At 32.7% G+C, this 10,165-nt stretch overlaps 1 long non-coding RNA gene across 1 annotated transcript; it reads right to left on the bottom strand.

Moving 5' to 3' along the window:
* Window positions 1–8,558: 8,558 nt before the first annotated feature.
* Window positions 8,559–9,798, bottom strand: LOC119671182. The gene is made up of 3 exons (XR_005251770.1): window positions 9,765–9,798; window positions 9,644–9,709; window positions 8,559–9,389 (listed from the first exon to the last, which is right to left on the bottom strand). It is a non-coding gene; the product is annotated as an uncharacterized LOC119671182 (long non-coding RNA).
* Window positions 9,799–10,165: the final 367 nt, after the last annotated feature.

Genomic DNA, 10,165 nt, shown 5'->3' with positions numbered 1-10,165 from the left:
TTGAGCCATCTATGTACATGTCTGCCATGTTAAAAGAGACTACTTCGTCTAAAGTCCAGCCTTTCATATTAGGCTGCATTTGCATTTTTATTTAAAAATTGCAACTGAGATAATTCTTCCTTATGAAATCAAGAACTATATTTTTAAAAGTATAATAGCATTCTACAGATTACTGGGTAAAGCTTTCGAAACGATAACGAATCCTTGCATTAATGTCTGCACTCACTTGAATGTGTAAATTTTAAGCAAAAAGTTTTCTCTCGTTTTTGTATAATTTTGTGTAAATTCCGACGATATTTACAACACCGAACCGAATATAACATCAAACTTTATCTGCCTCAAATATTGCACTGCAACAGAAGCCATCATCATTACATTCATCACGTGAGGTGGCTGAGCTGCTGAGCTGCAGAGCTGCAGAGCTGCTGGGCGGCAGTATGAGCGCATGTGGTTGAGGCGCTGTGGCGGCAGTAGCAAATCTCAGCGTAGAATACATTGAAGCTTGTATTGTGTGGATGCCCTCGCAGCTAAGAAAAATAAAATGTTAAGTAAATAAAATAAATTATTAAAAGAAAACACTGAAATTGAAAGCAATCAAGGATGCAGGATGCTGCAGGATGTTGAGGTGGTATACAATAAGCAAAAAATCACAACAAAAAAATTCAGTTAAATAACAAACACAACAAAAACATCTGTCGAAATTCATGCTTAGTCGATTTTCAATTAAGATGAGATGCCACGATACGCATGGGATTAAATTTTTAACAATTTTTTTTTTTTTGTGATTTTACTCTGAACTACACAAAAAGTTAAAAAATAAAAACGTATAAGAAATGAAATGAAACATTAAAAGTAACTACATCCAAGTAAGTCTTGCTTCAGATGCTTCGTTTGTTTCAAGTAAATCATCGTGACTTTATCATGCCGCAAAAGTACACAAACTTTGTTCCAAAATGCAAGAACCTTAGCGCAACAATAAAATTATCTGAAATTCCCAAAACAGTTCCAAATTATGTTTTATTTGAAAACATTTGCACTGGTTTTTCGGTGAGTGGTGCTGCGCTGATAACTGCTGATAAAGTTGATAATGAACTTCCCGGTTCGTTTCACTTTACTCATTGTCGAAATCAGTTAAAAGTCTAGACGCGCGCATAAATCTGGAAAGTTTCCTCCGACGACGTGTCTAACAAGGAATAAGGAAAAACCGTGTTGTGATGATTTACAGAAATAATACAAAGGAAGATATTTTGAGAAAAAAAAGACAAACAGAAAACTTAAAACTGAAAACATTTCATACTGCGGGCAGTGCTCCTGACATTGTCAGTTCAAATAATCTACATTTGATATCAGTAATGATTTTTTATATTTGTATGATTAATTGTGCAATTCGCTGAAGAGTGTTGCCATATAGTTTTAGAATATACCAAAGATTTTTTAAAGTAATTGAGTTTAAAACTTAGACTTCAAATAAGTTATTCTTTATAACGAATTTCCATTTTTGAAATAAAAATATTGTATTCAAAATAAATATGTAAGAAGAGTGGAATATTAATGAACCTTCAAGCTATTCTTTCAAAAGAATAATCATAACACAGAGACTTATGGGAATAAAAAATATTAGACAAGCTGCCATTAGAGCTTGACATTAACAGCTTGTATAATATATACAACCTTCATATAGTAGCACTTATTTACTGGTAACAATAGAAAAGCATGCCCTTTCGGTTCCTCTACTGATCGATCAATTACTCACTCACTGCAGAAGGATCAAAGAAGAAGAAGAAGGCACAGTCTTTCATAGATAATACCAAATTAATCAACTGACTTAAAAATTCAAGTGCTAGGCAATTGCAACCTCATGCAGTTTCAAAACTTTTGTAAGTATAACTCCTATCACATCGACTACATTTACTCTTATCCAGACCACAACCGGGGGTTCGACTCTTTAATACTTAGTAGGAATGACTTAACCTTTGACAAAGTGGTCTCTAACAACATAGAAGACAATTATAAAGACAGTTCCAAAATGGATGAACAAGTCGGCTTAAGTATATTCTCTAAAAATTACGTTTTAGCTTTTCGCTTTAACTATCACACCACTGCAATATTATTTAACTATTAAGGTGTCAGTTATGCTTATGAATTAAAGTTTTATTTTCAGAACAATTAGCACTAACTCTTAATTTAACTTAAGCAACTCAAGTTATATGTGCATCAGTTCATTACCTTGAAATCTATTTATGAACTATACCTGATATGCTTAGATACCAGTTCAGTAAGTCTTTATTGTACCTTAATGTACCTTCATACGCTTTTCAACTTCCAGAAATCAGATATTGAAGTACCCACATCCTTAATATCTTCACATAACACACTGATCTGTTTTGTCTAAAACACCTGTTAAAGGTTATGAATTCATATCATCTCACTCAACTTAGCTTTTCAGCCTAACTAGAATGAGTTGGAATATTTCACAAAATTTTGTTTAGTTCTGAGAGGCTACCTATGACGACTAAGGGTACATATTCCAAGAATCAATTTTATCTTAGCTGATTATTTATCGTCGTTTTTAACTATTAAGGTCTCAATTATCTTTATTGATCAAAGTTTATATTTCTGAACAATATCTTACCCATTCGATTCCAAAAGGAAGCACTTAAATTTATAAATGGATCTATTCATCACATTGAAATCTATTGAGAAACTATGCCTACCTATTTTTTAAGAGTGAGTAAAAAAAGAGCAAACAGTTTAATCTCCTCCACTATTTTAAGTAACCATCTGGCAACATTAATGCTCAAGCACGAGTGCAATACAATTACTCATAATATGAACGAACATATTACTTCCGCTTCCGGCGTCATTACGTTACGGAAGTGCGGTTGAGGTTTGTTTAAATTTCTACGAAGTAAAACTTTACAGAAGTATAAGGAATTCCAATGGGAATTCTAAACTGTATAAGTGAATTTTTTCTTCTTATTTTTTCGCTCCTATACCTGTGACGACAGAAAGTTTTATGAGGAAAGCTCACACATTTCGGATTCCTTTATATTCCGATATTGTGTACTTATTTGTACTTAAATAAATTTATGCAAATTTTGTAATAAATAAATTTGGAAATTCAAAGCAGCTTTAAGAATTCAATTCATGCTGAATTGGCAATGCGAATTTAGCAAAAGTCTTAGAAATTAAATTAAATTTCTTGCAATTAGTCTGCAAAGTTTTGCTTTATGGTGCGCCATTTTCTGAAAGCCAATAGGAATACTGCAGTTTCAAAGGAAAAAATGGAGAAAAATCAGAATAAAATAAATTTTTAACTTGTTGTTAAGTTTTGTAATTGCTTGTTTTTATTGCAACCGCAACGCATTCGTCCATTCGCAGACGTCGTCAATTCAAACTCAAAATAAATTGGCCCAAAGCACTTTTACAATTGTTGGAAAGTCAGAGAGAAAGAAGAAGAGTTCCTTCAAAATTTTTTCACTTGAAGCGCTGTCAGTGAAAGAGTAGGGCGCGGAAAATGCGCATTGATATTCTTGAGCTTTGCTTGAGTTTGAAAGTTAAAAAACAAATGAATAAGGACTTGTCTATAACAGAAAGAACAAGACTGTGGGTCAGGTAGAAGTTTAGATTTCTTAAGCAAAAATGCGAGGCCACATTAAAAAATATTTTGAAAACATTTTGTTGACAATGACATATATATTTAATTTTAATAACACTTAATTTTTTTTTAATAGCTTTAAATTAAGTTGTTGCAAGAAATAAAATTGTTGCCATAATTTCTATATATGAGATATGTGCTCTTAAATATAATTGCTACAGGAGCAGAAACAGCATCAGCAACAGCAATGGCAGCAGCAGCAATTCCAATAGCAGTAGCAACAATAAGAGCAGGAGCAAAAGTTGCAGAGAACACTGCTGCGAATTTCTGTTCATTTATGTAATTATGCCGCAAACTGTTTTCGTACTTGAATTCTGTTTACATGATCTGCAATTTGGTTAACGTTACTGACCAACCTCAACGATCGCACAAGTTGGCTTGGCTTGAATTGCCCACACTGTACCAGATATTTCGTTCGCAACCTGCAATTAGGAGTTCTTGAAAACTATAAAGTACGCGCTACCAATATTGCCACACACAGCGTTTTTAACAATTACCGACGACGCGAACGTTGCGCCTGCACTCGCTGCTGCGAATCGGATCGGTTTTAGCAGCAAAATTGGTACCCCTGACGTTGCTCAACTACGACTTGTGCTTTTTCTTCTTCATCTTGGTTCACTTTTAACAGTTGAAGTTATAGCGAAGCTATCCAATTTCCGCGTATGGCTGTAAGTGGGCGTGTTTGATAGCTGTTAGTAGTAGCCGTGCATATGCTAAGCAAAGCTTATGTAAAATTACCTGAATTATGATGCCAACCTTCATTGGTCATAGTTCACGACTGTGAAGGATATTAGTACTTGCTGCAATAAGTGTTCCCTTTGATTATTTTGGGATACAAATAGTTTAGGTTATTAGTGATTGGAAGTTTTATTTGTAACATTACATGGTGAAGAATACTGAAAACATGTGCTTAGTTCCACTGCTACGCTTTCCTAATAAAAGAAAGACGTCTTCAGTGCCATTTCTATACAGTATATTTTATTAGCATATAATGTCATTTTTTTGCACAACTAACTGGAAAACTTTTAATAGACACATTTGAGGTTGAGATATGTTTTATATTTTCACCTAACCATTTCTTTTGTGGGAACATTCTTTACTTTATTGCAGTTTTAAAAATAAGTCAACTGCTAGTCCGTGAACTGACCACTGGAACCGTTTAATAAATTTTTCAAAAAAACATATATTTGTCATTTCTAGTAGCTTATAGTAAATTATGTCCTAGTATAGTAAGTGTAGTAAAGTGTAGTGTAGTGAGTAAGTCCTAGAATCACATCAAAACGATTTTCTTCTATCGCCAATGTCAGTTTTGGGAACAGTCAAAAATTGCACAGACTCAAATCATTTCAATGCGATAGATAATCGATAAAAATGATATAATACTATGGTATGGTAGTCCAATGATATATGTTACTTTCGTGCTACAGAGACCAACTACCTGGTTCTCGATATTCCAGTCGGGCCTTCTGAGTCCTGATCACCAATCGTTGTTAAACGTCAAGATAATAGTATATGCTTATGATCTTGTATATACTTACACTACACAATCGTCTGGAATGATTTCAGTATGAACCATTTCAATTGAAGACAACGGTCAACATTGATTTTGTTTTTGTGAAATCACAATTATCTCTAATATGGTTCTTCTAGTGGCTGGCATGCATTCTGACACATTTTTCGTATTGTTGTGGAAACGGAACGTTTTATCACGAGATATATTGACTAAATTATTTGATGGATTTTTTAAAGAATATTTTGAACATGTCTTCACAATATTCAATTCTACAATCCTTAAAGTCATCAGTTAAAGAATGTGACACTATGCATTTACAATCCTTTCGTTTTCTCAAATCTTTGGTCTGAGTTCGATAGTCTATTCCCTTTGATGTGTGGGATTTCTTTACGATGAGTCTCATTGTCAATGGACAATGAAGGGTCGCATAAAAAGTTTGTCATATTAAAATAATTTGGTCTTGTGTGATCAAATTTCGGTAGGAGCCAGCTGACTGCTCCATAAACATGGGTTGCTTTCTTTCTGATTCATTCGATTTGATGTACATATTAAATGAAAAGTTTCCTTGATCTCTTTGATGTTTTCTTCTTCGCAGTTGGTGCTTAGTGATAATGCTATGATATTACCTTTAGGGTTTTCTCTATTGCAATGGGTTTTTAGCTGCAATGCTTAGACATAACCAACAGAGTTGTCACGACATCAAAGGATCAGCTAAACCAATGATAATCTATATTATCAAACAACATAGTGGTCTAAGTACACGTAGCAAACAATTTATTCCATTTACATTCTAACACATTTTATAATATAATTTATTATTCGCTCTTTTATTGATAATGTTTTTAAATCAACTTATATAAAGTGACATTATATACATAAATTAACAATTACATTTCAAATCAATTCGCTCAAGTTTTAATAGTCAGTGGATTGAGTACACACCATTCACCTATCTACTTGCCCTAATAAATAAAGCGGCATTGTAAGTCATTAAATCCACGACTTACAGATGAAACTATATAGGTACATATTCGTGTTCTTTTGTCTCTAGCTTAATAAAAGGACTGATTGCCTCTATTTCATTTGTATTTATGTAATTAAGAGATAATAATTAATTCACTTTCAAAGAATGAATTTGAGCTTTAGGACAAACTTATTAAAATGGTTTTTCAATTAAATTTTTGATTACCGTATGCGGTCTATTAAATTTTACTCATTTTATTTTCTGGCACATCTGTTGCATTCCCAAAATATTTCCGCGAATTTCGTCCACAAAATATTAAAAGTTATTTTCTTTTTGTCAGGTATGAACGTTGGAGTAAATTACGTATTTGTTTAAGTTATCTCAACAACAGTGCAGTCAAGCCACTGTAGGTAGCAGCCATCAAATATATCTGCATTCAAGTCCGAATTGAGCTCTAAATTGGTTTCATTTTTGGTTTATCTTAAAACCTTTTGTGCTCTGTTTAAACTGCAATCCGAAGGAGTACAAGTGAAATGAACTTGTCAGTCTCATGTTGACGTCTCCATTTAAAGTTATATGCCAGCAATTTTAATTTGAATGGCTTAAATCCTAAGCCACTCATACTGAGCATGAAACCGACCGCTCCTTTGAGATTCTTCAATTAATCCCAAGAAGTGAGTTATTTGCTTATCGAAATTCAAGCAATTTTCATTGTATCCTTTTGGGTTTACGATCAGTCAGAGTTTAAAAGCAAATGTGTTGATTGCTTGATTATAAGTTGAAATTGTTGCAGAACAATTTAAATTTTAAAGTACAGACAATTTAAATGAAGATTTCATTTTATGATATCAACAATTTTAAAGATTCAATAAAACCAAGTTGAAAATGAGTTGAAATGATTATATGTATTATGTGGAAACTTTGACTTCAGACAAAAGCTTTGTAAGTAGTAGAAAACACACATACAAGATATATTATATATACTTAATGAAACATATTTACAACATAACTATTGAACCAAATATATAATGTTATATCACAACAGCACATATAAGATGAGAATCATATGATGTGATCTTTTACTTTATTTATGCAAAAGCATTGCATGCTTTAGCTCCGTTTAAAGAACTACAAACCATAAAATTTGCATACAAAGGTAATTTTATTTATCCCTGTTACGAAGTCCTCGCACTCCTTTGACATTTGGTACGAGTACATGGGCATTAGTACGAGTCACCAAATCCGACCATATGGAAGCTGTAAGGTTTTCGCATGAATTATTAATGAAATCACTCAATCGATCGTGACAAAGTGAAGCGCTGATTGACAGATTGACACAAAAGTAGTACATACATTTATTTTATGAACAAACACGCAAGTGACAATAAATAATAAAAACAAAAGCACAAGGAACAATACAAATAAACAACATACAGCACATAACTCATATGATCTCCATAAGAAGTCAGCTCTGAGTTCTTGGTAAGGACACAAAAGATCATTGTTGGCTATCTTTTAACTTGATTTGATCATGGCTTGGTAAACATTTAAGTTGATTGCATAAATCAATATTTAAATTCCTAAAACGTTGCTCGACTGCGCATATAAGTACCTAAGCGATTTGAAACAGGCAAGTGCAGTTCCATGATCAAGGCTAGTGATACTGATCAATTTGCAACTGCTGCAGCACGCATCTCTTTGGCTTGATCAATGCATTGCCTCTCCTCTTGTGGTATTTTATGCGTTGCCAGTGATTTTGTTGTTGCAGTTGATTTTGCATTGACAAATGATAAATAAACTTGACATTTTATTTTATGCTTTAGGTCTTGTCTTTTCCTTATTGCATCGATCGAGTTGATTGTGCATCAAGGACAACCACAACTCATCTAGCATTTGCGAGTCTTTACTTTATGTTTATAGTTTCATCATGTTTATGTCAACAGCAATATCAACATGTTGCTCCGTTGTCATATAATGGAACGTATGAGCATGGCTGAAATATAAAAAATTATCGCATATGTTGGCCTTATGTGCGGGTTTCTGCGAAACTATCAGATTTGTGTATATCATCACTTAGATAAGAGTAAAAATTTTAATAAAAGCAATAAGCTTGCTTTAGTAATTGGTAATAAATGAGGATATATTAAAAACACTTTTTGTCAGTTATATCGACTACTTGGAATTGTTACTATGACAAGAGTTGACGAAATTAATTGTAATTGTAGGGGCTTCGTGAAGTGGGCACAAGGCAGTTACTCCAACCTAACTTAACCTAGGGATTTCGTTGAAATGTTCAATAATGAAATTAACTAAAGATGTAAATAAATCATGGTTTAATTTCATTTCAAATAGAGCAATAGTATATTTTGTGAATACTTTTAAATATTCAAAATTAACACAAAATACTTTTGTCCTTCGTAAATCGTTCAATAAGTCTTTGTAAAAGTCATATCTCAATGTGTAACAAAATATATAAATTCTCTTATTAATTAAAATGACATTAAGCTACCTCTTCTGTTCAAGTAGCGGCTAGGCGCCATTTTGATAGAAGTCTTAGTTCTGAAATATACCAGCACAGTTAATAAAAGAGGGATTTTTTGTGAAGATCGATATATGAGATGCTCACAGGCTAATTAGTTTGCAAATTTCCCCAATGGAATGTCCAAAACTTTCCATGCCTGAATATTTGCAAAGAAACTGTTCAACTCTTTATTTTTCTTGTTCTCTCTGCCTATAGCTTCCATTAAATAGTGCTCACATCTTAATTCAATTGAAGATTTCTGATATTGCGGATGTTTTTCTTTCGGTTCCTTTTAGTAGGTTGTGCAACCACTTCTCACATCTTTACCATTCACCTCCTTTGCTTGTTTCCTGATCAAATCATTTGAAACCAATGTGAACTGTAAGGATAAGTATGGATATTCATGCTATGATGTACTTGCTTAATTATTGGGCCATAATAACCCATTAACTGCTTTCGGCTTGACGCAAAATGTCCCTTCAAACGCATGTGCTACGTGCGCACTTTCTCCAGTGTCGTATATCAAAGTGCAGTCAGTGTTTCTTCAACGTAATCACTCTAGTGAAGACATGGTCGTCTTCTTCTTCTAACTACCTCTTCAAATACTTTCTTCGCTGGAGCATCTTCGTCCATTCTCTCGACATAACAAAGCTGGCAAAACCGATGGATTTCAACTCGCTAAATATCAATGTCGTGCTAAAGCTCGTGGTTCTTCCGGATGCGATAGTCATTGCTAAAGAGTAAAGGAAAATCTTTTATTAGTAGTACAATAATTATCTTCCTATGAATCGTTTTGAATAATTTTTAGATATTAATATTTATAACAAACGACTTCTTTTTATAATTTGTTCAATTAAAACTTGAATCACGTTGGTTTGGATCACATAGCTTAAAACATATATATATATATATATGTCATAGACATCACCACAACAAAATATATTATTTTATATATTATTATTTGTAATATTTGAAACTAATACTTACTACTAATAAAAGGTGAAAAGCCATTTACAAACAATTTAGGCTATAATCCAGTCATTCTATCCAGATCTAGATAAAAGATAAAATGCATTATGCCAATTTCTTAACTAATCAAACGTCTTACGTTGTTAATATCAGTCCATTCATCCTGCGTGTATCTAATAAATAGGTTTGACATTACCAGGGTTTGAATTGCTGTTGCTAATTGCATTACTTGCATAATGTCACATTACTAGATCTTAGACCTATTTTGTATTCTTAGTACTTGATACTAAGTTTCAATTCAGATATTTAAATGATTTTTAAAGAGACATTTCATATCTACTTAGGTATATGTAGAATTTGTATGGTAATAGCACAAAACCAAAGTATTTAAAATACAGATATTAAAAATCTGTTATTAAATATTAGAGATATCTGAATTTGATTGTATCTGAAAAGGTGAAGCACAACATCAGTAGAACCTTTTTTTTAATTTTATTAGAGACTGAAGAGTACTGAATTGCAACAACATAATTTTTATTT

The sequence above is a fragment of the Teleopsis dalmanni genome, chromosome 1 (genome assembly GCF_002237135.1).
Source record: "Teleopsis dalmanni isolate 2A chromosome 1, ASM223713v2, whole genome shotgun sequence".
NCBI lineage: Eukaryota > Metazoa > Arthropoda > Insecta > Diptera > Diopsidae > Teleopsis > Teleopsis dalmanni.
The sequence above is the reverse complement of the archived record's forward strand: the minus strand, read 5'-3'. Positions and strand labels throughout refer to the sequence as shown.